Source organism: Papaver somniferum, chromosome 1 (genome assembly GCF_003573695.1).
Source record: "Papaver somniferum cultivar HN1 chromosome 1, ASM357369v1, whole genome shotgun sequence".
Taxonomy (NCBI): domain Eukaryota; kingdom Viridiplantae; phylum Streptophyta; class Magnoliopsida; order Ranunculales; family Papaveraceae; genus Papaver; species Papaver somniferum.
The window spans coordinates 184,060,740-184,084,681 of NC_039358.1; positions in this window are offsets into that span (position 1 = coordinate 184,060,740).

The following is a 23,942-nucleotide window of genomic DNA, read 5'->3' on the forward strand; positions in this document are numbered from 1 at the left end:
TATTTTAACATTTAAAATTATCGTGAGAGGCTAGCCGGTCGTGTGACCATGTTGGCTTTTGGTTTTTCATGATTCGAGCAAAATTTGAGAAATTACGACGAAATCATGATTTTTGCTCAAAACCCAGGAGTTTCATGAATTGAGGAAAATAATAATTATAAAAGACTAGGGATTGCAAGGTGTGGGCCGGCCATGGTTTGGGCATGGACGGCCGGCCGGCTATGTTGCACGATCCCGCATACCTTTCCCTATTTTATAATATTATTTTTCATGAACCCGTGAAGTTATGGAGAATCCATGAGTTTTCGTTGAAACGGAGGAGTTTCATGAGTTTGGGAATAATAATTATAAAATCTAGGGATAGTGAGGTGTGGGACCGGCCACGGCTTGGGCATGGCCGGCCGGCTAGGTTGCCCGGTCCCGCACACCTTTCCCTATTTTATAATATTATTTTTCATGAATCCGTGAAGTTACATAGAATCCATGAGTTTTGCTCAAACAAGGAAAGTTGCTAAATTGAAGGAGTTTTTCATGAGTTCATGAAAATAACAAAATAGGGCAAAATAATGGAAGAGGCGTAGGACCGGCCACGGCTAGGGAATGGCCGGTCGGCCGGTGGGCCCAGCCCCTGGGCGCCTTTTATTATTTTATTATTATTTATTGTTTTCTCCTGTTTCGCGTAGGATTCCTCATCTATCCATATTTTTGGATGCTCGTTTGTGCATTCGGGTGCTCAGTCGTGCATCATTGTCGAGTACACTTGCACCATTTTTGCAGGGCTTACTCAGTGATGATTCAGATGCCCGATTGTTGAGTATTTATTGCTAATTTATGAAATTCAGTGGAGAATGATTCATGAAACTGAGTAATAAAAGTGAGTAGTTGTTTATTATCAATCCGTAGGATCAACCATGGATTCGACCATGAATTCGGAATAATAGAGTCGAATATTACCATTCCATGGGATCGTGGATTCGACCATAGAATCGGAGTAATTAAATATTACCATTCCATGAGATCATCCGTGGATTCGATCATGAAATCGGAATAATGAGATGATACAATTGTTTATTGCCATTCCATGGGATCAGGCCGTGGATTCGACCATGAAATAGGAGCAATTGTTATTTCCATTCCATGGGATCAGGCCGTGGATTCGACCATAGAATAGGAGCAATAATAGATCATTCTGGGAATTCAGTGGTGAATGTCACGGCAGAATTAATCTATTGCAGAAAAGATATTAGCCAGCTAAAGCGTCACATCCATTCTGAATGGTGCATAGTCAGGGAGTCACGGGTGTTGTTTACGACCTGAAGGCTATTGTTCTCAATCTAAGGAGAACCGCCTGAATCTATACACGGTCTCTCCACATAGTCAGGGAACAGTGAGTGTCACCGACGTCCTGAAGGCGTTAATGCTCTCAATCTTCGGAGAACCACCTAATCGTTCTTCTATGTGAAGGTGGGTCTCTCTCCTGCGGTCAGGGAACAGTGAGTGTCACTGACGTCCTGAAGGCGTTAAGCTCTCAATCTACGCAGAACCGCCCAATTATATTATTTTGCATAAAGGTCATGATGAAATGCCAGGGATCGAATCGCTCATCTAGTGGGGCTTTTCGAAGACATATTCATCATGGCTTCGTAAAATATGAATCGTTGCATGCCTGGAAGCCGTGTCAAAAACATGCCTCATGATTTTACGATTTTTCCCTTTGTTGAAAATTCACCATCAACAGATAGCAACGCATGTGAGTTCGACCGATCAATGCTCTAACAATTGTTAATGCATCTTTTGCATTAGGTAAGACTATTCCTGAAAAGGACATTGTGATGAAAATTCTCAGATCGCTGCCATCTAGATACGACTCTAAGAAGCATTCCATCGTTGAGGGAAATAACCTTGATAATCTCTCCAGAAATACGCTGGTTGGGAAGCTTAAGATCTTTGATCACGAGTATTCATCCAAATCTAAGGATGTTGCGTTCAAAGCACTAAAAGACACAAAATTACTTGATAAAAGTAAAAATGTGTCTATCTATGAAGATGATCACTCTGAGATGGATTCATCAGATGAAGATCTTGACAAATCAGTCTCGATGATCACAAGACAATTTAGAGAGAAGTAAACGGTTCTCCAGAGATAAGCCAAAAGCATCAGTCAAACCTCATAATCGTATTCCTCCTAAAAACAGGGACACAGATGAAACTGATGACAATTATATGCCTCAGTGCTTTAAGTGTAAAGGGTTTGTTCATTTTGCAAACGAGTGTCCAAATCATAGAAAATACACTGGGAACAAAAGTCTTGTTGTAACACTTGATGAGATGTCTGACAATTATGATTCTGATGAAGACAAGAAATCAAGTGTTGCTCTTCTATGTGAAAACATTGATTTTGATAAGTGTAGCAATACATATATCAATCTTGATGGCTTTGTAGAAGAATACCCAATCAAGACGGAAGAATCAATTGACCTTTCTTTTGGAAACCTCTTGTTTAATGTTTTAGGATCTACCTTGTGCCTAGCAGCTTGCGTTTCAAAGGTGCCTGAACCATCTTTTGCGTTGACTTGCTCCTATTGTTCTGTCAAGGGACATGAGTTTTCAAAGTGTTTCAAATACAAACACAAGACGAGATATGTCAACAAGCTTCAATGAAGAGCAGATCGTCTAGCCACCAAGATTAAACTCGCGGAGAAAACAGCTGAGGTATGTAAGATCTTATCTTCATCAAAGATATTAGTTTCCAAAGATTGATATAGGTCATTAGAGAAGAAAACATGGTCTGAACATGCGGAAAGGCAGGATTCCATGAATTCCAACCAAAAGGGTCATGGTGGACAAATTGTTGTTCACCACAACACAACTTGATTGTGTTGTCATGTGCATCTTGTCTCATGTGCCTGTTCAAAAGAGACAATATCTTGCACACCTTAGGCTTTAAAAATAAAATCTGTTTTAGTTTTTGTTTTTAGCGTTGTGCTAATTGGTTTTTGGAATTCCTCCATATCACTGTTGATATCGGAAGAGACTATTTTGAAAGAAGAGGGTTATTATCGACAATTCTACTCCTTATAAGGTTGTGAGTTGAACGTGTACGAACCTGTTTAAAGGTTTCAAAACCCTACATTCATTTTTCCTTCTCTGATACTCTTTATATCTTAAGACTGCTTGTTGAGGTTTGATTGTGAATTCCTCTCACAAAACCGTGCTTTCATGGATACTCCAAGCACCATGTCTTCTGATGGGAAAGATATCAATATAATTGTTAAGCCATCAATCACTAAGGAAAAAGAGGAATCTTAATTGCCTCCAACTTTAAAAATAAAAAAGAGGGAATGTGAGGAAGCCAAGAGCTGTTCCTTCAAACTCTCAGAAGTTTTCTGATGTTTTTGAAGAGTTGAAGCTGGCAAGAAAAGAGATTCAGCAAATAAAGGCTTGTGTTTCAAGATCATTGGAAATTTAGAAGGCCCTGGTTCGACATCATCAACCAAGAAGGTTTATTGGTATTGACTCCTTCCTCCATGAACCATATGTTCTAATGGCTGTTGACGACAAGGAGTTCGGGGATGACAAGGAATTTTTCAAAAATCTTAATGTCTAGTAAAACTTCTTAAGAGAATTTTATTCTTGTTTAAGAAGGATAACTAGGGTTTGGAATAGCCATTATTGTGAGAACACATAGCTATGTCCAACGTTTTCATCTTCATGTTTTTAGATTTATTTGTTTAAATTCTAAAGTTGGTTTGGAAGATGATTTTTGCAGTATTAATCTTTATGGTTTTATATATTGCAATATGTTATGGGATATGTGTGTTTGCGTCCGTGAACTATTATTGTCCCATACAATGTCAAAAGTTATCTCGTTTATATGTCGATATGCATGTATTGATACAAGATCGATGAACTTTTGACAAACAAAAGTTAAGCCTATTATGTCAATTCATTGATGGAAGATAGGTTAAAATCTTTTGTTTACGAGGATTATGTCTATTGTATGTCATTATGCAAATAGTGATGAAGATAGAATGAATCCTTGTATATTCTGCAGTATTGATCTTTCCCTGATCCATATTTTATGTGTATACTGTGCAGCTACATTAGTATTCTCTTGTGTGAGCATTTCCAACTAAACTAATCATAGATTCATTTTTGATTATTTTGGTTGTGTATTCCGATTAAATTAATCATGGGTTCTCTTGTGGTTAGTTTAATTGAGAATTTTTTGGATACAAATCATTTTGTGGTTTTTTATGTCCAAAGAAATCCTTCTTTTCTTGTAAAAGTAAGGTTGCTCTTGTTGTTCTTTCGGGAATGACATCAAGTAAGGGAGAGTTATTTTGAACTTGCGCTTAATTTCCATATCTTTGTGGGGAGTGCGGTTGTGGAATTTTGAGGAGTTATCTTGTATCTTTATAAACTTCGTGATGAATGCATTTAGCTTCGGCTATATGATTGCATCAAAAAAAGTTGATATGTGCTTTTCTTTGGTCTTGAAGTGTCTCCATGAAAATCTCATTAGGATCCCGTTTTCGTACATTTGCCAATTTTATTGACAAGAAGGGGGAGAATTAATATGTAGTTTACACTACAAATACATATGGTTTTCAGATCATTATGTAAGGGGGAGTGGTTTTCGTGTTGAGACGAAGTATTAACTAAGGGGGAGTGATACATATCACCATAGTATTGTTGTCGAAGTTGTGATATAAGAACTTTGATACTGTGTAATAATACTATGACACTGTATAACAATGATTGAGAACTTTTGCTTTCTCATTTTTATGGCTACGAAACTTCAACAACTATGATGTTGAATTGAACATCTATGGAATCATGGGAGTACTTGGAAAAGACGAAGTTTCGAGTAATATTGAAGCACCAAGGAGATCAAGCATGTGGACGAGAAGCTACAAAGTTTTATTTATTTTGTAATCCATATGTATTGATAGTTTTGCCATTAAAATTGACAAAGGGGTAGATTGTTAGAGCACTGCTCGGTCGAACTCGCATGCGTTGCTATCTCAAGCATGTTTGTCAAGTTTAGTTGTCAAAACTATATGTCTTGATTTCTAGACTACTTATAGCCAAGTCTCGGTTTAGGACAGATTAGTTTAGTTGAGCTCCAGGCTCCATGGCGATTATCTTACGAAGACGAAGAACTACTCGTGGAACCAGTGGAACTTCATCCGACTAAAAGGTATGTGGAGACTTGAACTTATCTATCACTCAAAAGTCTATCTCTCTATCTCCTACTCTTGAGACAAAGTCGTATAAGTATGATAGTTTTCATACATACACCTTTGCTATTTCGAGCCGAGTTTACTCGCCTATCTTTTTATCAAAATACGTGTTGTTAAGCTTTCGCTTTAACCATTTTTATCTTTATCCGTGACGAAAGTCATGATGACGTTTCAATCTTCAAAATAGCTTTGATGACGATAGTCGTGAATAACGATTGTTATAACATTATAGAAGAATGTTTCAATGATTGAAATGTAGAGTTGAGATTGTGTAACCAACTATGGATATAAGCATATATAGTGTGTTCGCACATTAGTGTATAAATCCATGTGTCGGAAACCAATTGTGTGCACTTGTGCATGCGACATTGGTAAAGGAGACATGTAGGGTACGCGTACCCGTACGCATACTGGCGGAAGTTTTCTAACCGAAAACTTCTGCTGGAGTTTGTAGTTTACAAACTGGAAAACCAGTCACCTTAGGTACGCATACTCACGGAAGTTTTCGAACCGAGAATTTCTGCTGATTTTTCAAACTCAAATCCGATAGCTAAGGTACACGTACCCGTATGCGTACCCAAGCTGGTTATTTCTCAAATCGGAAGTTCGTGAACTTAAAACAATAAATCAATAAGGAATGCAATCTTTGCAAACCATGGATATATTGTTCATGAATTGATTCAAGTGAATCAAACCGATTTTGTTTCAATTGTGTCTATGAATAAATACCTAAGCAATTGAACAACTCTATCAACTAGTTCTTATGAGTCATTTGAACTAGTTATGAGAAAGATGAATATGGTTGATATGAAAGTACTCATATGGCTAACCTCGGTTAACTATTGTTGAACCAACCAAGTGTACACGTTTAGGTATGGTTACTCAAACCTATATGAAACACATTTCATTTGTGTATGACAAGCTAAGTTTCGATCTAACGGTTGAAAGATATTAGCTTGGAAAAATCAGGTTTTTCATCTAACGGTAAATATTGAATGCTTCGTTACCAAGGTAACTTAGATTACAAACCCTGATTTGAAAACTACATAAAGAAGACATCTAGCAACTGGAAAAACTAATCCCCACACCTCTTGTGTGATACTAGTTAGTTTGTTAGAGTCGATTCTCCTTTAACCTTAGGTTTCTTCCCGAGACCCTGTAGGTTGACGACTTAAAGACTTCATTGGGATTGTGAAGCCAGACGAAACTACTTCTCTTGTAGTTGAGCGATCTGATCTTGCCATTTTCTATCGTACGAGTTCAGTTGAATAATTGACTTGAGATTATATCTCCAATAGGGAAAGATAAAAAGAAATCACAAACATCTTCGTCTCATCGTTTGTGATTCGACAACATCTTGTTTCGCTACCATACGATTAAGATTGTTGTGAGATGATTGATAATACTAAGTTGTTCTTTGGGAATATAAGTCTGGATTATCAATTAGTTCGTGTTCACCTTGATTTAGCAAAAGACGGAACAAAAACTCTTAGGTCTATTTATGGGAGACAGATTTACCTATCATAGACTTTTCTGTGCGATACAAATTTGTTTATTAAAGTCTTAGACTTTGGGTCGTATCAACTCTTAGTTGTGGGTGAGATCAGCTAAGGAAATCAAGTGCGTAGTATCCTGCTGGGATCAGAGACGTAAAGAGCGCAACTGTACCTTGAATCAGTGTGAGATTGATTAGGGTTCAACTACAGTCCAGACCGAAGTTAGTTTGTAGTAGGCTAGTGTCTGTAGCGGCTTAATACAGTGTGGTGTTCAATCTGGACTAGGTCCCGGGGTTTTTCTGCATTTGCAGTTTCCTCGTTAACAAAATTTCTGGTGTCCGTGTTATTTCTATTCCGCATTATATTTCGTTATATAATTGAAATATCACAGGTTGTGCGTTAAAATCAATCAATTAGAATATCCAACCGTTGGTTGTTGATTTAAAATTGATTGACACTTGGATATTGGTCTTTGGTACCATCCAAGTTATTATCCTTGTATTTGATAAAGACTCGCATATTTCTATTTGCTTGAGTAGAGATCAAATCAAGTGAGAGAGATATTAACTCCTCGATATACGTTTCTCTAGATTGAGTCTGACTGTCTAGTTGATTCTCCAGAAAGTATATCAGAGTTAGTCCATACAGATTTCTAATCGAAATATTGGGTGTGGTTGTTATACCCCTGCTTTTTCACAAGGTCTACTACTTCTGATGCCGGGTCAGATAGACATACTTTTACAGTTTTCGCCCTAAGCTAAAAACCACCATCAACAACTTGGTACCCCCATAATTTCATTACCAGTACCACCACATAGAGAGGAGAAGATTGTAGACCAATTTTTTTTTCTTTCCCCGACTTTATTTTTATGAGATACAAGTTTTTTTCCATCGGTGATGCTATCATTACTTAAATATTATAACTTGACAACCTTTGATTATGTGTTGTAACATATGGTTATCATGCCTTAACTTTTTTATGTTCATATGGAAGGTTGGTGAAATATACGTCAGCTCCACTCTAACAAGCGAGTGACACAACAGATCGGCGTACATAGTGAAGTTAATTAGAAGTGTTAGTGTAAGTTCATGAATCACTGACTTGATATTGAGACATTCATTTTGATTTTGCTTTATATTTTCATGTTATTAATAAATCTTTTGTTTATACCCATTTGTTCCTCTAGATTCAGAGAGAAAATGATGACAAAGAGAAAGATAATTTGAGGTGCACTTTTATTTTTATTTTCATCGGCATTGGCTCGATCTGTGAGGGATCTAGATATTGATGTAGAGGTGTTTGCGGGTGAAAACGACCTGCGGTGGTTTCCGGTAAAGTGGTGGAGAAGGCAAGTGCTCGCTGAAGCAGGTGCTCGAAATTGCAAATCGCCTGAACCTTTAAACAAATGTACTGCACATGAGTACTTTGAGTTCGAGAGACTAATCTATAGAACCCTGGCCTAAACCAAGACAATTGCCGTTTCAGGTTCAATTCGGTGACAAGAGAAGAAAAAGGGTCGGTCTGTAGGGAGGGAAGCTAAGATTGTATGGAGATCAATGGAGATTGATCTGTTGGTGATGTGATGTGTTGAACTACTGTGAAGATGATTCTCTGTGTAGACGAGAAAAATCTTTTGCAAGTGTTTGATAATTTTGACTGTCGTAGGTTTTCTTACGTAGAGTCTCGTTAATTTTATCAAAACATAGGTTCAGAAACCTATTTATAGAAGCACATCGATCTCCTATAAGTAGTGACAATTGAAGGCAGTGGAAGAATATGGAAGTGGGAGATCGTGCAGGAACCACTTCCACGACATGAAAGACTTGGTTAATCGACTATCCACTTTTCATTTCCTCCGTTAACTGCCATACGAAGTTCAAGATTGTGATGGATGAAGCATGGAATGTTGAAACAAAAACATGCTCTAACATGCTCTACAGACGTTGAATTGGGTCATGACATGTCATTATGCTAGTTGAAGCAGTAATGATAGTCAAATGACCTGGTGATGGTTTAATGAGATTGTTGGATCAATCATAAACCAATATGTTATGCACTGAGCATTTATGAGAATAATCATTCCTGAATGATCATAAATCTTTCTCGATCCATGTGTCATGAGTCAGTCGAATGACGATGAGAGATTATAATAATGTTCGACTGACGAACCAAATGTTGGTTGATCAGTAAGAAGAGCAATTAAATGTTGATAGTTAAATCAATATTGATAGAAGTGGAGGTTCTGAATATCGTTGGATGTGACCCACTGCTAGCTGAAGCAATTAGGGTATTGCCAGATGGAGCATTGATGATTAGAGCAAGTTTTTCTAGTCAGAACAAATATTGCTAAATCTATAAGTAATTGGTAGCAAGACCAAATAAAATATTAACTAAAATACTGAATATTATTTAATTACTTAATTAAAATATTGATTTTTGGATCAATATTAAAATATTGACGTTTGAACCTATTCAAAATTATGCTAGATAAAACATTCAATTCAAAACCCTAATTATGATCAATGGATGATTAACTTGAAATCAACCGATTGGCGTGAGAGGGACCGCATACATGGGTGATGGACCGACCATTTAGTACCCATATGCTAGACTGAGCATTTACCAAACTCCTCTGAAGAGCAGTTGGAGAAAGGATGATTAGTTGTTATTTAATCATTGTTAAAATTGTGCTTGACTGAGCAATGAGTAGTAAAACCTAATTATGGAAAGAGGAGGGACCCACCAAGGGGTGTAGAACCGTCCCTTAGTGGTCGTGGGACCATCTTATGGTGTGTGGACGACCATTTCCAGTTGCAGGAAGGAGTTTGAACCAAATATGGACTCTGGATGATTAATTAGGTCAAGAATCATCAAAACAGGTGGGACCGGCTTCTGCAAGCCCAAGGGCCAACCATGACCGGTCATGGTGGCATGCACGTGTTGCCATGCTGTCCGAGGACCAATTCTGAGAACTTTAGTATTTTCTGATGGTCCATCGAGCATTATTTCATCCTTTTATGAAGAATTTGAGTTTGACTGAAATTCTTAATACTGGTGGAAGGACCACTATTAAAAATATTTAAAAAATATTATTTTAATATTTCTCATGGTGGTAGAAGGACAAGTCAGGATGGTCGAAAGACCACTTGCTTTGCTAACCACATGGTTCATGGAGAAGTATGGAACTTTCAGGAGTTTTGATAGAAAAAGGAAGTCCTTGAAAGAGGAAACCCTAAAAATAATATAAAAAAATAATGAAAAGAAGTGGGACAAGCCAAAACTGGCGCACGGCTAGCCGACCGGCCGTGTAGGCCCTACCCCACGGATTTCCTATTTTTATTATTTTATTAATATTTTCTCTCTTCCTTTTCCTTCTTTAATCAAACTTCCAATCCTACTTCTTCCATGTTTTTGGATGCCCTTTGAGCATTATTGTTAAAGGCACCCGCGCCTTTTACTCGGGGCTTACTCGGGGTTTCCCCAAATTCCCGGAAGGTGAATATTTATTACTATTCCATGTAATTTAGCCGGGGAAAGCCAAGGATCGGAGTAAGTAAATATCAGAGTTTATCTAGGATTTGTTGCGACTAGATTTAATAATTATCCATGGATTCAACCGGTGAATCTGACGGCTGGATTTAATTAATTATCCAGGGATTCAACCAGTAAATCTGACGACTGATTTAATTAATTTTTGGCTCTATACTAGCATGCAATATGTCTAGGAGCATTCAAATATGATGTGATCAACATCATATATTATTCTAGGAAAGTTCAGACATCAACCATCTTTCAAATGCATTGCACATGTTGAAAGGACATTGAATTGCTCATTATAAGATATATAGAATATCGAGAGCTCTTAAGCAAGAGGCTCTGACACTGCCATCATGTATGGAGGTCATGGTATTGCAATTCGTTTTTCTTGCGGAAAGCGAAGACATGACCTCTTATGCATTATGAAGTGACCAGAGATACATAATTTTTAATGTGATTTTACGAATAGGACCTTCGTCAAAAATCCACCATCCACAAAAGGTAATTTTGATAATTCGTTAGCTAATTTTCGAAAGATATCATTATTATAACTGTTAATAAAACCCATAGTTTTTTTTCCTTGTTAAATCTCCCAATTTTTGTAAGAAGGAAAAATTGGTGGATACTCTCACAAATTGGGGGATACTCATAAAAGAAAAAGAAAAAAAACATTATGAAGTAATTTAAGAAGCCCTTATCTCCCCAAGGATATTAACAGTCAGCAGTGGGAAGTGTTACCCGACGATGCCGACTAACACTGTAGGTATTGGATTCATCAACAAAATGATACCGACGACCACTTCAACAAAACAATACCCAAAAGAAAACCAGATTTCTAAACAATTCCTAGTTTTCCTTGCGCACATTCAATAGAGGTATAAATTCTTAGAACTGACCACAACATTTGAGTCAATAAACTCTTTCTCGCACACTCCGAATTAAGTTTCTAATTACTCTACTAGTATTTGGTTTTGACAAATTCTTTTTGGCATGCTGCTGCAATCTCAAAGCAAGTGTTAGCTTGTTTGATTGATTACAAAGCAGCAGACGCTGGATTCCGAGTGCCTTTCATGCATCTGTGTCTCTTTTTACTTACAATTGGATTAATGTTAAATTAAGTTGACGGAGGAAACTGAAAGGGGTTTACACTATACATTATTTTTTCATAAGTGAAAAATACTGGAACCATCCTACTATATGGGTTCAATATTTAGAAGCCCCACAAAATGGATCCTCCACTGTCAACTCCATACTTTCAATTTTTGATATTTCTAGGCCCGGAACTTTTATTTTTGGGGCCAGGTTTTGACTTATTTTAGATTATTGACGTCAACAACTTTTTTAACAAATCTAAAAATACCAAAAATAACCTCTAGTATTTATATTCGTTTTATAACAGAAACAATAATTCAATTCAGTTTTTTAGCTCTCTCTTCTCTGCTTTCGTTTATTTTTCTTCAGTAGCAGAATTAGGTTTATTTCTTTTACACGAATCGTTGCATTGAAGAACAAGGATTCGTTAATTTGCTACTGTGTTGAATACTAGAGGAAGAACAAGGATTCGTTATTGTTTTTCTCAATTTTTGTTGATGTTATTCAGTGGATTTAAGATCTGACGAGATTGAGTTGATGCATTGAAGAACAACAAATAGGTTTGTTTCAATTTATCTTTTCTGTTTGTATCAAATATATTTGATTCATTAGTTTTTCTGAGTGACTGTTTGATTTCTATCTTCTACTGATTTTGGATTTTTGTTTTATTTCGATTTTGTTGAGTCTGAGAAGAGGAAGAAGACAAGTTGGAATAGAGAAGTAATTAACATAGGTGTGTTATCGATCTAGTTTTCAGTTCCATTGATTTCGATTTATATGATTTGGATCTAGTTTTTTAATTTTTTGATTTGGTTTGATACTGAGTATGTTTTTGTTGATACTTACAACAGGTTTGTTTGATACTGAGAAGAGGAATAGAGGAAACATTGTTTCAGAAGAAAGAAAACAACAAATCTAGGTAAGAATTTTATTTTGTTTTGATTTCAGATCTGTTTTCAATTTTTTTTTTTTGAATTATTTATTGTTTTTGCATGTCCGATCTGTTAATTTGTTGTTTACTTTTTGTTGATACTGAGAGGAGTATGAAGAAACAATTTTGTTTCAAAAGAACAACTTCAAATTCATTTTAGACATGCTGTTTTTTTGTTACAGTATGTGTAACTTGAGGTTACACATATATATCTTGTTGTATTTTAAGCATGTGTAAGGAAGATGCAGATACAATTTTGTTTCAGAAGGAAAACAATTGATGTAGAGATGATGTTTTTTAGTTACAGCATGTGTAATTTTAGTTTACACATATATATCCTGTTGTATTTTAAGCATGTGTAAGTTGAAGTTACACATATATGTCATGTAACATGTTTATTTTTAAACAGTTGTATCATTTGTATCTTTTACTCATATTTAGCTTGCCGCATAGAATATACTTCTCACGAGGGGGCAACGCCCCCGAGTGAATTGCGTTCGTTTTTTTGTTTTGATATGTTTATTGTATGTTTGATATTTTCAGGTTGTCATGGATGCTGTTAGTTGCACTGCTGTTAGTTGCATTGTTGTTGTTCGCTACTTTTCAGATTTCATTACCCTGCGTGTTAATACTGATATCAAACTTGATGAGTTTAAGGAACAAGTTTGCAAGGAATGGAAGCAGTTTACTTCACTTGGTATTTGTTTCTTCTTCCGAGAAAGTGGGAAAGAATTTCCGATTGACTGTGATTATTCACTTCAAGCTCTTATATCCATCACAAATAGTAAAAAGAAGACCAGTGTTGATATTTTATTGCAAAATGTTACTCATGTAGCCTATTCCTCTAGATCTAAGGAAGATTCTTCTATTTCTAATGGTTCTAGTATGTCTTCATCGAGAAACAATCGTACTGTTGCAATGTATTTGGAAGACAAAAGCAAACCTGCAAAACCTTTGTTATCGGATGGTTGGCCCAAGGTTCTTGGTGAGATTGGTCATGTGTTTATTGAAGGAGTTAAGCAAGTCAGGGTTGCTTTCACCAAGTATCGTCTTCGCACTAGTTTCAACATGGTTGTAACACACAATGAGCGTTCTAGGTTCACAGCTAAGTGTGCAGATAAAAAATGCGGCTGAAAATTTCATGCAACTTCTATTGATGAAAGGAATGAAATGTTTCAGGTAGCTTTTCTGTGTTATGTCATCTTATGCTTAGCATATGTTATGTTTTGTTACAGTATGTGTAACTTTGGGTTACACATGATGTTTTTTGTACCATATTGTTTTTGGTTGATTTGTTTATATTTTGTATGAACCTCTTCAGGTCAGATCTTATAACCCTGAGCACATTTGTGGTGCTGGTGGGCGCAACTTGAATCAAAAATACTCCACCAGCTTCACGTCTAGTTTGATTGAGGAAGAAGTTCGGAAAAATCCTCACAAGAAGCCTAAGCAGATTGCAACTGATTTCCAGACAAACTATGGGATTACCATGGAGTACTATCAGACCTATAATGGTAGGGAAAAGGTTTATGAGACGATTTATGGCGACGATGTGAAGTCCTACTCGCACTTGGTATGGTATATTGATGCTATAAGGGAAACCAACCCTGGTAGTGTGATAAAGTTTGAATTTGATCATGCAAAGAAACAGTTCCAACGGATTTTCATCACATTTGTTGCATGCATCAAAGGGTACCGGTTTTATCGGCCAATGGTATACTTGGATGCTACTTTCCTTACTGGTAGATTCAGAGGTTGCTTGATGGCAGCTACTGGGATCAATGGTGGTAAAGGTATGTTTTTTTATGTTTTTTTTTTTCGAACAACTTCAGTTGACAAATAACTGAGAGTTACACATGTGTAACTCTCAGTTACACATTACTTTACTCAGTGTATAACTAAGAAAATAACATTTGTAACCTTAAGTTACACATTTGTTTTAGCATGTGTAACTTGTATTTACACATTGTTTTCTGTTTTTGTGAAAATTATTATTTTTTCAATTCTGCTCAACTTTTTTGTAGGATTTTTTCCACTTGTTGTGGCACTAGTCGATTCTGAGACTATCAACAACTGGGAGTGGTTTTAAAGGAATTTGACTGAAGTTGTTGGTGATGGGAGGCCAATCACCTTCCTTTCGGATCGCCATGAAGGACTCTTGCAGGGTGTTCCACTTGTCTATCCAGATTCGTTCCACAGCTTCTGCTACTATCATTCGACGACTAATCTGACCATCATTGGATCAGATCCTAGGTACACGCTTGTGATGGACCTTTTCCAAGAGGCAACATACGCACTCTCACCTTAAAACCATGCCAAGGCCATACCGAAAATTAGAGACTTGAACTGCGATTGGGTGGCTGATTACATCGAGACCATCCAACCTGAAGCATATGCGAATGCCTATTTCAAAGGTTGTCGATATGGACGAACATCTAGTACTCTAGCAGAATCACTCAATAGCTGGCTTGTGGTTCACAAGAAGATGCCTGCATGTGCTCTTCTTGATCAGGTTAATAGAGTGTGTTTTTTTTTTTTGTTGTTGTCGTCTTTTATTTCTTGTTTTGTCATTTTATGTATTCATAAGTTTTTTTCCTTTTCAGATTAGGAAGAAAATAATGGTATTGATGGCAGAGCGTCATGAAATTGGTGTTAATATGATGACTCCATTAACCCCAGAGTATGAGGAAAAACTTGAGGCTCTTCAAGATGAAGGTTTGGCTTGGGAAGTATTGGTTGCTAGTCCTACCGTGTTTGAAGTTTTTTGCGAAAGGACTCACATGGTGGACCTCGAACACCAGACTTTCACCTGTCAAAGGTTTGGTTTCTTATGTTTTTTTTTTTGTATGTTCATTTTTTTGAAAGTTTACAGGATGTGTAACTTCTAGTTACACTAGACATATATGTAACTGGAAGATACACATCTTGTACATACATGTGTTACTAGCTGATTTTTTTGTGTTTTATGATTTCCTTGTGTAACTAGCCGAGTGTTTATATCCTTGTGTTTTGTATTTTTGAAGGTGGCGTGTATACGGTTACCCTTGTGCTCATGCTCTTGCAGCCATACGGAAGATTAAACGTGAGGCTATTGATTTCATTTCACCTTAATTTACGAGCGACTATTTTAGGAAGACTTATTAGCCAATTCCCAACTACAACAGGCCTGTTGAAATTAAAGAAGATGACACCATCAACCCTCCTATCGTAAAGAAACAACTAGGTAGACCCCCAGGAAAAAGGATTCTAAGTAAAGGTGAGAAGAAGGTAAAGAGGAAAGTTCATTGCAACAATTGCAAGGAAGCAGGTCACAACAGGGCAAGTTGCAAGAATCCTCCGAAGTACACACCCCTTAGATTTAAGTTGAAGAAGTTCATTTCTGCAAGTAATGATTTTATGTGTGGATTCTTATTTGTTTTGGATTATTTGTTTTTTAGTTTTCTTCATTTTGGTTCGCATGGACCAAACGTTTTTATTTTTCTGCAACGTTGATTATGTGCAAGGATTATTCATTTAGATTTTATATTTTTGTGAGTTCATTGGTGAAATGCATTTTATTTTATTTTTACGCCTGATCAGTGGTCAAATTCTTGTGTAACTTTAGTTTACACTCAAATATATGGATGTGTAACCAGAAGTTACACTGTTGTGAATCCATGTGTAACATTAGGTTACACATGATAAATGCATATGTAACTTTATTTTATTTTTGATTTATTGTGTACGATTGATCAGTGGTCAAATGCTTGTGTAACTTTAGTTTACACTCAAATATATGGATGTGTAACCAGAAGTTACACTGCTGTGAATCCATGTGTAACATTAGGTTACACATGATAAATGCATATGTAAACTCAGGTTACACCTTCAATTACTTTACACATCAAACTAAGATGTGTAACTTTAAGTTATTAAACCTGTTGCATACTTCTGAAACCTGTTGAAACAACAAAAAAGTTCTAACAAGATATTTTTGCAGGTCTAATAACAGCTTGTAGTTGACAAAAGTAAACAAGTTTTTAATTCAATGAATTTCAATCCAAAAGTATAGAAGTTTGCAAATCCAAGAACTGCTAAAATCTACTAAATGATGAAATTTAAAAATTTTAACAACATATTTTGCAAGTCTAATAACGGCTTGTATCTAACAACATATTTGCAAGTGTATAATTTTTCTATTCCTAATGACTGCTTTACACATCTCTGGATGGATCCGAAATAATCTTGTAAAACATGCTTCCTCTCATGCGGTTCACCTTGTCAGCCAACCATTTCACCATATGTGAGGTTGGTTTTTTGTCAAGCGGTTTATTCTTTATCCTGATCTTCATGTAAGTACATACAAATAGAAGACAGTCAGGAATTGAACCTTGTTTGGGCGAAGCGAGATTTCTGGCTTTGTCATTCATCCCAAGAGGACAGCGGAGTGTCAGTTCTGTAGTTATTGCAAATACATATTTCTTGGCTTGTTGTAAGTGTTGATCCCTGAGTTCCTTAACGTCCAACGAGTTCATGTGGGACCAAGGTTTAGTGCCCGTCATGTCATACTCCAGGAGTGTGTAGTGTGTGTTGTTGTTGCATATTGGGGCGAAAAGTTTGATTGCATCGTTCTTGTACTTGAGATACTCCGTAGCAAGCTTTGGAATCCAAAATTTCTTGAATTCATTGTAATTGTCCAAGTAAGATTTCTGCAAAAACGATTTGGAATATCAAACTCACATTTTAAATCAAAAGTTTCGAATGTACAAGTGATTATGTAAACAGAAGTTACACATAAGGTCTTGGGTTTTACACTAAAAAATAAGGATGTGTAACTTCAGATTACACATTATAACTGCATTTGTAACCTCATATTACACATCATATTTTGCCGACATTAAAAAACTCTGAGCATGACATCATAAACGCAATAAGATTTTTAAATATTATAAATGCAATAAGATTTTAAATATTTTTAAGTACTTACGTATGATTTTGGCGAGAGGAATATCGCTTTGTCATACTTGCTGTTTGAGCTCATCTTTGTCCTCAACCTGCTTATGTAGAAATCAAGGAATTCTGACTCCAAGTAGGCTTCTTCCTTGGTAAGCTGGAGCATTAATTATCCACTTATATCAAAGAGCTGGCTGTCATCATCGTTGAACTCCATCCAAGCAATGTCTCTACATTAGAAAGAAGGAAACAATTAAAAAACATAACAGAATCAAGTAGTAAGATACAAAATTCACTAAAATCAAGCATGAGTTTTGGTTATAACTACTTACGTTTGGGGATGAGTGTTGAAATATTCAAGCACTTTCTTCTTTCGATCCCATCCAACCTTTCAATAACTAGGAAATCTTTCACATCCTTTCTCATTGTGCCGTCATCTTCTTCAGCAACCTCAGCCATGCTTTCTTCTTCTACTTCTGGAACTGCGTCCATTCTTTCTTCTTCTACTTCTGGAACTGCGGTTATTCTTTCTTCATTAACAGTCTTCTTAATCTTCTTTGACTTCCTTTCATACTGCTTCACATTATCTTGTTCAATTGTTATATTCCTCAAAACGCGTTTCTGAATCAATCCTGGATGGCTTTGTTCATTTTCAGCTTGCTTGACTAGTTCTCCAACTGGTTTTGGAGTGTTATCTAAGCCAAGGCTAAAATTTAGTCCACCACTACCAATGTTCTCCTGAGTTGGAGTTGTGCAACAACAAAAATAAGCAGAATCAAAAAAAAGTTTCGCACATGCTCAATTTGTGTAACCTGAAGTTACACTTGCCTTGCATAGCATGAGTAACAGAAGGATACACTTTCATTAATATACTTGGTACTGTATGTAACCTCAAGCTACACATGCCTTTTACAATGTGTAACTTGAACTTACACTTGCATTACAAACAAAACATAAAGGGAAAAAAAGAAAAACAGAAAAAGTTACACAAGGAATAGTGGTTACCGCTTGAGCTAGCTTCTGCATTCTCAATCACTGCAGGTCCATGTTGAGTTTTGTTGATGTTGCTGACAATTGCATCTAGCATTTCAAGATCTTCAACATTCGTCATATCAGCAGGGTTAGCTCCTAGTCGCACCAACCTGTAGGTCTTAGGAATTTCACACGAAGTTGGCGGTGTTGTAGCAGTTATCACCATAGATTCCTCAAACTGTTTGAAGCAAAACTATCATCAAAAGTTTCAAGTATTGGCTGAGTTGGAGCAGTCATAACCAAACCGTCACCAACGGTTGTAGGTGTCTCCTCATTGACTTTTGCAGTTACATCATCACCTGCGGCTTTTTCCTGTGCCCCATCCACAACTCCACCTTATACAGCTTTCTTCTGCGCCTCATCCGTAACAGGTGTCTCTTCACCATCTTTCTTCTGCTCCTCATCAACAAGATGTGAAGGAGTGGGATTTTGCTTTGCAACGAGCTTTTTATTTTGTGGAGTCTTGCAAGTTGTCACACTCTTCATACTCGAACTGTATGTCCTGAGTGGTGTTTTGCGCCCCTTTGCAGCAGTTTGAGCTTGCAGAATTATTGGCGTATTTCCAGCTGCTAGACTGATACATAGAACTGCACAAGGATTGAAATGAGAAACTTTATTTATTTAGGAAACTGATGATGATGTTAATTTTTTTAAAAAAAAATTCAAGAAGAATATATCATGTGTAATCGACATCTACACATGCGTATGACTTGGATACCTAGCATGTGTAATGTTTTGGTTGAAAATTTTGTTCATTGTAGCATGTGTAACTCCATGTTACACATGCATATGACTTGGATACTTAGCTTGTGTAACTCCATGTTACACATGCATCTAACTAGTGTAACCAAAAGTTACACATGCATATAGCATGTGTAACTAAGGATTACACATCCATATGATTTGTGTACTCAACAATTACCAAGTCTAATTTGCTACCTCTGGCAAAAAACTTCAGCAAAGTATGAAACTAAAAAGGTTCAAAGACCTTAGTGTCAACTAATTGGGTACCTCTACACATGTCAACTAATATACCATTATCACTATCAAGTTAACGAAGCATATTAAAAAATGAACAACTACTTACATTCTTCATGGAAGGAAGTTTGCATGTCATCTTCTTCTTTATCTTGCTCAGTCTCTTTATCGGACTCTTGTTCTTCATGTTCAGTAGCTCAATTCTCAGTACCTCCATGTCCTTGTCCACCATCTTCTTGTTGCATAAACTCTTCCTGGGTCACATCGTAAGGTTGAATTCCCATTACTAGCATAATCTCGCAAGCTAAAATGTGCTTGTCAGAGACGTTCTCATCTTTTACCCTGCTCTGGAAAGTTTATGCACTGCATCGGACATTTTTTGCTTTGCTTGTATTTTCTCTTTAAGTTTTCCGTTCTCAATTGTTTGCTCTCGGATCCACCTTTGCAGATCTTCTTTGCTGGGTTCTACTGCTGCTATTCCCAGCCGCTTTTCAAGCTATGAAAACTCTTCCACAAAGATAGCAGTTGCCTGCAATTAACAGATGGAGAGGTTAACAAGAGATACAAAAATGCATGTGTAACCTAAAGTTACACAATCTAAATGTACAAAATTTAGTAGAGTTCACTGGTATCTGCATGTGTAACTTGAAGTTACACAAGCACATTTATAAGTGTAAGTTGAAGTTACACATGCCATATACACAGTATAACATAATTTAGTGCTGGTATTTTGCATGTGTAAATATCAGTTACACAAGCTCTTTTGAATGTAGTAGTAAACAAGATATAAACCAAGTAATGGCAAACACTTACGGTAAACTCTGTCATGTTTGTACCAGCTATGTAATATGATATTACTTGCATGTCCCACCTTCCAAGCCTCAGGAGATTTTGTTCTCTATTTTCAACTTTTTGGATTATTCCTGCTGGTGTGTGTTTAGCAAACAATATCTGCAACATATAAACAATCAATCAATTTTATTAGTCGATCAGCAAAAAATATCTACAACTCAACAGTAAAACTACTTGAAGTACAATCAAGTAAAAGTATAATCTTTACCAGTAAGTATGGCAAACAAGCATTTACGTTTGAAGGACAGTTTGCATTTTTTAGTATTTCATCAAACAAATGCTCGTGGACCAAATCTGGCCAGGAGACCTTGAGAACAGTTTCATAAGTTTCAACAATGGAAAGATACTTAACATTCACTGCGCTAGCATTTTTGTCGCCAAAAAAGAGCACACAACACAACTAAATCCCTATCAAACAAACTACATGCTCATCATCAAGTGGCGTTCTTTTCTTTTTCTTATTCATAACTTTTTTTATTGTCTCCATAATTTTCTTCTTGCTCACTGCTGTTGAATGTGTTGTTTGTTTGATATAAGAGAAGTACTTGTTGTATAATATATTGTCATCCACTTCATTATGATCAAACCATTTTATCAACTTCTGACCTTTTCTGCTTCCAGTCCTTTTCATTCCATTTATACCAGCAAACTTTGCCGGTGTAGACTCTATAAGGTTTTCTCCAAATCTAAATGAACACGGTATTTGTCCATCTCTATCAAAGCAGTTTAAAAGCTTCACAACCCCATGTTTCTTAGTAGTTATTTTTTTCATGTTCTTTGGATTAGCAACATCGTATTCTTCGTAATACATTATAACAAGATCACCGTAAGGTGCTTTCCTAAAATACCTTTCAGCTCTCTTAGACATTCCTATTGGTTTTATTTCTTTCACCAAATCCTGAATTGCATTAAATGAGTGTCTTAACTTTCTTGTACAGATCACACAACAAAACAGCAAGAATCAGTAAGTTGTGTACTCATAAAAAACATGGTACAAAAGAATGGTACAAAAGAATGTGTAACTGCCAGGTACACAAACTGACTGAATCATGCTATAATGTGTTGTGTGACGTAATCTCTAACAACATTTACAAGGTGTAACTCTAACTTACACATGCATATGAAGATGTAACTTCAGTTTACATAACCAATTTTTTGATATGTAACTACCAGTTACACAAGCTAAACTCAACCTAAGGCAAGTCAGTGGTGAGATTTGTATGTGTGGTGTAACTTATAGTTATACAGGCCCTATTTGTATAGTTAAACATTTTATTTTTGCGTTTATCTACCATTAATCCAGATCAGTGGTTTCACAATCAAGAATTCAGGTCGGTGGTGAGACTTTAATATGCATCTTATAGTTACACAGGCTCATTTGGTATGTGTAACTATAAGTTACACACTCAAAATCTCACCACTGACTGATTGTGTAACTTATAGTTACACAGGTCCTTGTTTGTACAGTTACATATTCACAAGTATTACATGATAAATAAACATGAGACCATGACAATCAATTTGTTGTATAGTTTTTCACATCTTAGTACCTGTTATGGTAGAATCTTCTTCAGGGGGATTCAGTTTTCCTCCCACCATTTTTAGGTCAAAAAAAATGATTCTGAATCTGCAGTTGATGCAGTAATAAAATCAAGTTAGTTGATTGCAATTCAACTTAGAGTTTCTAGGGTTTTGAAACAGTAACATATCAGAAATGAAATCCATGAAATCAAATTACAATGAAGTAATCAGTTAAATCACATCCATGACTTACCTTTGCTTATATTCAATTTTATGCACAAACGATTGTTCTTCTTCTCCGATTTGTAAAATCATCAGTCAGAATGAGTTATATTCGTTGTAATCTCATTACAATTTTTTTCAAACCTTAGTTCAGTAATTTTTGACACAGGAATTAATCAGTAACAACAGGAATCAAAACTAACAGATTCAAATTAAAACATACATATTGTTTCATCATCAGACTATTTCATCAACAGGAATCAGTAACAACGGCGATTTAGGTTTTGAATCTGAAACTGAATAGTGTTTAGATTTTGAATCTGAAACTATTTCGATCCGTTTCTGTGATTTAGGGTTTAACGATTCAGCAGATGATGAATAGTTTTTGATCTCGATTTTTGTTTTGCAACAGATTTCTTAATTTTTTCGGTTTTTCTAGTTCTGGTTTCTGTTTCAGGTGAGCGAGATTTGTTTTCTCTCTCCTGGAAATGAAATAATGGTGTCTCAAGGAGAGAAAGGTAGGTGACGTTTCTTATATACCTGAGGCTAATTTAGTCATTTCAGCTTTCATTAAATTTATTTTTAATTCGGGGCCTGGTTTTAAAACTCTTTTAACTAGGGGGCCTCATATTATGGGTTATCCATGGGTTGGGCCTTAGCCTAATTTTCCCTTTTCATAAACCTCACATAAAGGGGTTAAGTCGATCAAATTAATTTAAACAGAAGAGAGAGGAGTACTTCCGCAGAACATCTGAAATTAATTTTTGCTAACTCAATTTCTCTTCTCTTGGCTCCTATCTAGATTTTGCAGAATCCTAACTCTTAATTAACAAAACTAATGCGCATTCGGCGATATGATTGATTTTTTATTTTTATTTTTTTTGTTTGGTGTACAATTGGGGGTACCAAATTACAAATGGCCCCTTAGCCAAAATCCAGCCCTATATAACCGTGAGTATCCCCCAATTTTTGAGAGTATCCCCCAATTGTGCCATCTTTATTATTTCAAAAATTCAAGGGAGATACAAAATTCATACCTAACGAGGATCCGAGTTGAAAAATAGAAAACAAAATTAAATAACCTAAACATCTCAATTAACCAGACTTATATGTACTAATGTCAGGCATTTGAAATTGAACTTCCATTAGCTTTACTTGAAATACCAATATCAGGATATGAACTTGTTTCAAAGCCATGAAGATGTAGATCTTTTAAGTTTCAAGTACAGGTTTCTTCGTTTTCTTCATCTTTTTACCATCTCCAATTCTATTATTTTTTGATTGTAATTGCTTCCAAGCAGTTTGTACATCCCATGTTTCTGGTTTCTTCTCCATTTTTGATTTCTTTTTTCTGCTGGTTTTTTCCTAGTGCTTTTGGTGCCATATTGTTATATTGAAATATGCTTAAGCTAAGATTTTTATTGATCTGTATATAAAAAATAACTGATAAGGGAGATCAAGTGGCTTAGACGGATAAAGAAGACAAATTATAAACCTGATGTTTTTTTTTTTGCTTAATCATGAAATTTTATTACTAAAACTTTTCATTTACATCGTACAGAAGGCCAAGATATTTTCAAGGTAAGAAAACCAAAAACAAAACAAAAAATTGAGAGCCCATTATGCTAAGCCCAAAACACAACAGTTGCCAAGACTTGCCAAGGCAACTAAGCATATAAAGAAGGACTTACAAGTTGTTTAAAATCTAAAATATAAATCATCCTCATTTTCCAGTTTACCTAGAAACTGAGGCTTTTCTTCAAAGTAATGCACTTCACCTCTGCTAAGTATAACACTTCTCTTGGCCAGTTTATCAGCAGAAAAGTTAATCTCTCTATATGAGTGCCTAAATGTGATTGCAGGAATAACTCTTCTAATTTTAATTCATCTGTTCTATACTATCCAAAGTACCTTGTCATTTAAGAATGTTATTATCACAGCTTTGGAATCCAAACTGAAACATACTTCCACCAGTCTTTTTGATACAACCCACTCACCTGCAATAATTAATGCCATTACCTTTGCCAAGTAATTTGTGTCAATCCCCATACCACCTGAAGCTGCACCCATATGATCACCATAATGGTTTCTGGAAATAAAAC